The sequence below is a fragment of the Bufo bufo genome, chromosome 1 (genome assembly GCF_905171765.1).
Source record: "Bufo bufo chromosome 1, aBufBuf1.1, whole genome shotgun sequence".
Lineage (NCBI taxonomy): Eukaryota > Metazoa > Chordata > Amphibia > Anura > Bufonidae > Bufo > Bufo bufo.
Window position 1 is genome coordinate 35,614,549 of NC_053389.1, and position 5,402 is coordinate 35,619,950.

The 5,402-nt window shown below is 39.1% G+C and overlaps 1 long non-coding RNA gene across 1 annotated transcript; it reads right to left on the reverse strand.

Moving 5' to 3' along the window:
* Positions 1–448: 448 nt before the first annotated feature.
* Positions 449–4,820, reverse strand: LOC120993297. Its single transcript, XR_005777200.1, has 4 exons — positions 4,764–4,820; positions 3,916–3,979; positions 1,944–1,982; positions 449–914 (listed from the first exon to the last, which is right to left on the reverse strand). It is a non-coding gene; the product is annotated as an uncharacterized LOC120993297 (long non-coding RNA).
* Between the last annotated feature and the right edge of the window lie 582 nt (positions 4,821–5,402).

The following is a 5,402-nucleotide window of genomic DNA, read 5'->3' on the forward strand; positions in this document are numbered from 1 at the left end:
TACTGAAATCCAGGTCATGGTGGTAGGATGGGGCCCGCCACTAACTTTAATCTGGTCCTGACAATGAGCAGGTTCCCCAATCCAATGACCTATCCATTGAATTATGACTGTAATCATCTTGGCACCTTTACAATGTCTTAAAAGTCAATGTGACTGGCTCTTCTGGAGGATTTTATGTTTACATGCAATAACACACAGGGCAAAGGTATGTATCGCCAGCTTTCTTCAACCCCTAGCTACTGTGTGTCTGTCAGCAGTTTTGTAAAAAGAAAACTGCTGACAGACTCCCTTTGAGTCACAAAGACTTTATTGCAAATGAGACACATCACAATCAGATCAGTAGATCAATTCCACAGCAATATAGACTGATTGTGATCTGATTGGTCAGAGATTGGTCAGTGTCAAAGATCCCAGATCGCTTTTTAATGAATCAATGAAAATAAATAAGAACAATTTTAGAAATCATTTTATTTTCATCAGACACATCTCTATATAATAGGACGAGGTCACTTTCAATTTTGATGATTGCTAATAAGACACACATGGGATGGTTTACTTGTTGGAGCCATTCTGTGGAAGATCCTGTGGAAGATCCTGTGGAAGGACACATCTCTTTCTGTCAGGTAGGAGCGCGTAGTTGGGTTTACATGCACAGCCTTGCATACAGGCTATTCTAAGGCATCTTGGGGGAGATACAACACCAATGCAGTTATTGGCACAATTGGAATATGTTGTGTTCCCGCTGCAGAGTCTGCACTTATCCTTTTCCACACATTCACCCCAGATATTTTCTACAGTGCCATTTGGGCATAAACAACCTGGAACACACATAAAATTGCATGCAGGATTCGGGTTATCGCAGGTTGGTCGACAGGCGGCCCTACAAGGAGTATATACTTTGCCATCTGTACAGTCTGCAAAAGAAGAATTAAGAACAAGTTAAAAGAATGTCTGGGATTAGGAAAACATGGCTGCTTCCTTCCAAAAGTGTAGTGCCACGCCTTTCCAGAGGATGCTTGTAGTATCAGCTTTATTCCATGGACAGGAGGGGGCGCTGTTTCTTAAAGCAGCCTTTGTTTTATAGGATCAGTCGGACTCTTGACTGTTGATGTGCAGCTTAGGGACACCGTCAGTGGCTCTTTTTATTTCATTTACACACTCTCCTGACCCTGGTGTAAATTAGGTTTGATTGGAAAACCCCTTTAAGTAATCAAAAAAACTAAACAATAAATTCACAAAATAATGTAGGTGATAACGGCAAACAATGTACAATATGCACATATGCTGAATTGCTATGGAAGTGTCCAAAGTGCAAGGATCGTCCCATTGCATTCCTTTATCTGGCAAACCAGGTGTGTGCTGAAATGCCAGTCCAGATATATAAACCAAGGAATCCAGGTATAGTGTGAGGCCTCGGCTGATAGCATTGCTCCGAGACACCAGAGGTGTGAGACCACTAGGTACGGATAGTTGATGGAGTCACATCCTTCAGCTATGCACCGCAGGACAAGGGGAAACATTGGATCGTGAAATGCTCCGATGTTCCACTCATTCATGCTGAATGAGGGAAGAAGGGGTTATGTCCGGGCTCAGCTCTGAACATGGACAACCCCTTAAACTAGACTGTAGAAGATTCATTCTTATTCTTTGGACACTTTCATCGACTCAGTATAGTATAATATAGTTTAGTATTATACACTGGTTGCCTTTATCCCATCTGTTGTTTTGTGAGGGCGAGTTAATGGTTTATTGGTTTGTTACAATGTCACCACTAATAGAAAGTCTCATTGGGAATGATGGTTTCAATTTGAAGAAACAACAATTCTGAGCCCATTTTATGGCCGGAGCAGCAGCTGTCACTTTGACTAATGGACCGTTACCCGGGGACTATAGACTCGATATAGAGAAAGTAAAATCTAATACTTATAGTAACAAATCCTTACCAGGTATTGATTGTGCTGTTACCAGAGCAAGGAGCACACCTGCAAAATGAAAATAAAAATGCTTAGTTCATGTAAAAGAAAAATTCAAAGAACATATGGAAACAAAGAAACTAGTACCTAGTGCTGTCAGCAGTACTACAGGATGAAGGGTATGAGAGGGACTACTGAGGTAGGAGATACAATGGGGCCTGGTCACCACAGGGGTCCTCGTTAAAAGTTAGCAAATTATCCATAATGCTATGTCCCTGCCTCACCTTAAATAATAATTTGGAAGTATCTGTCTTCTAATGAGCAGACAGTAGAGATGAGACTACTGAATACTTTCATTGCCCACCAAGTACCAGACGTTGACTGTACCACTGCCTGTAAGGATGCAAACATTTTACTAGAAATTTTGAGCAACTATGGTCTGTTACGGGAAGGCTTATATTTCTCTTACAGCAGATGGCAATGACCTAATGAATGTCACTATATTTTCCTACAATGTATTGAGTTTCACCAATCGGACATGATTTTGTGGATTCCACCTTTTGAGGACAATCTACTTGGTGACACTGCTGTATTCCTTGCTGGTCCTAGCTAGTACTAAAGAAGATTCATCAGCTTCAGAAACATAGAGAGGTAAGGGTTTAGTTGTATGTAGCTGATTGGTATCATATAGTTTAGCAGATAAATTGTTCTCGAGTAGTGATGAGCGGGAGGTGCCATATTCGATTTCGCGAATATTCGCATGAAGATTTCAACTTAGCACTGCTATATTCCATATTAGGCTAGAATATGGAATATAGCTGTGCTAAGTTTAAATCTTCATGCGACTATTTCGTGTTATATTACTCGCATCGCAATTTCGACTTTTGCAAATGTTCTTAATATTGCTCTAACTTCGTCTTTTAGAATATTCGTAATATTCTAAGAGACGAAGTTAGAGCAATATTACGAAATTTCGTAAAATACACATAGATTGTATTTAAGCTAATATACTGCTATAGTAATAATTTTTAATAGTGTACATATTTTACAAAACTTAAGTTCAGAAGAGGCAAAAAAAAATTACAGGAAAAAAAAAAGGGATTATAGCACTATATTAGCTAAATTACAATCTATATGTGTATTTTTACGAAATTTCGTAATATTGCTCTAACTTCGTCTTTTAGAATATTCGTAATATTCTAAGAGACGAAGTTAGAGCAATATTACGAAATTTCTAAAAGACGAAGTTAGAGCAATATTAAGAACATTTGAAAAAGTCGAAATTGCGATGCGACTTATATAACACGAAATATTCGCATGAAGATTTCAACTTAGCACTGCTATACTCCATATTCTAGCCTAATATGGAATATAGCAGTGCTAACTTAGCACAGCTATATTCCATATTAGGCTAGAATATGGAGTATAGCAGTGCTAAGTTGAAATCTTCATGCGAATATTTCGTGTTATATTACTCGCATCGCAATTGCGACTATTGCGAAATTTCGTAAAATACATATATAGATTAGATTGTAATTTAGCTAATATGGAATATAGCAGTAAGTTGAAAACGCCACTGACTGGAGCAGCCAGGAAGCCAGGAATCCAAAGGACAGGTAAGAAGAACAACTTTAGGGAAGTGGGAAAGAAAAAAATATAATAAAAAAAAAAAGAAAAAAAACGAATATTCGATTTCGCGAATATATAGAACGATATTCTAAATATTCGCGAAATCGCGAATATGCGATATTCGCGCGAAATATTCGCATTGCGAATATTCGCACCCAACACTATTCTTGAGATTGTGCTAAGACTTCCTGCTCTGAAAGGGAGAGAAAGAGCTGCTAGAGTCTGAAATCTAAACTGTTCATTGATTATCTACAGAGACCCGAGTGACAATGAAATACTAGTAAAATAAAAAGTAAAAACCAATGCTTTTACTTGGGGATGTAATTTGTAGTAAGAACCAATAGTATACAAACATATTATATGTGCAACTCACCTAGGGATATCAGCAGCAATGTGATTGTTCGTGTCATGTTTAACTGGGAGGTCTAACTTTTTTCCTGTAAATAATGAATTGAATTGATTACAGTGATCAAATATTATCAGAGGTCTGCAAATATACTTATAGGAATCACACTTTGTCTGTTCTTGAACCAAGTTTCTTCCCCACTCCCAACACACACACCATGATGGCACATTTGAGTAAATCAGTTGGATATTTTCAAAGTATGACAACTTCATTTCAGATTGAAGTCACATCCACAATCTAGTGATCGATGTGAGTGCAGCTTCTCTAATCTCTGGTGATCTGTAGGGGAAGCACAATGTGGCCGCTCAGTTTCCCTGCAGTGGCCACTTCAGGAGAAATGTGGTATTACATGTCAGCAATACAAGTGAATATGCATCCATGTAACACATGGACATGCTGAGTCCCCCATAACGAAGAAGACTTCTTGTTATCCATATTTCCAAACTGATGGGACAAACCTTTCAATGAAACAAGAAAAGACAAGTCAGCTATCAGCTCTGGTTGGCTTCAAACTGCTTTCCAGTGGGGGATAAGAATTTAGGAAGGACTTTGTCTCCTCAGTTGAAAGGCAATAGAAGAAAATAATGGATAAGAATCTGCAATGGGAGCCTGATCCTGCTTTTTAGTCTAAGAGTTGTTAGAACCAATCTCTGGATCCTTCGTATTGAAGTGCATGTAGAGGTATGAGCCAGCCCCAAAGTGAGGCCCCTCTGTGATGTTAGTACAAACCTATCATATTGGTGAAATAATATAATATATAATATAATATAATAATATCTTTTCTTCCAGATAAGAGTAGAAGCTTTGGTACATACCTGGATGATGCACTGTGTATTGTCTTCTGGTGATGCAGGGATATTACTGGTGCGCTATTATATATACATTGAGGGTATGGGTGTGTTCAGGGTGTGTGATCTGTGACCTAGTTTTGGTGTTAAATCTGTCATTGATGTCATTATGTAATATTCAATTAGTGAACCAGGAATAAATGACCTCAGCGTACACTCTCATCTAACATGATCTGAAGAGCTGGTGCAACTTTATGTAAATCACTAGTGTTGAGTGAAGCGAAGCATCTGAAGCAGAATTCAGTCCAAAGTTTAGGAAAACTTTGATTTTAAATTAATCCAAATTTCCTCGGGCTTTGTGGTAACGAATCATATTTTCCTAAATGGCGGCTGCACGTGTTAGAAAGTGAAAGTAAGTGTAGAGGAGAGAAGCCTCATAACGCAAGATCACAAATAATGCCGTGCGGCCAGCCAATCCTCAGGTTGCCATCCCCTTGTGATGTCACAGCTAGGCAGTGCCCTATTGCTGCGACCTTGACCGCAGGGGCAATGTGTGAGTGTGGTGGTCTGATGGGTGTAGTAGTTGGTACTCACGTTTCTGAAGCTCCCTGGGCCGGCGTGCAGTGATGAGAAGGAATTACTTCGGAGCACATTCTGGTGTTAAGG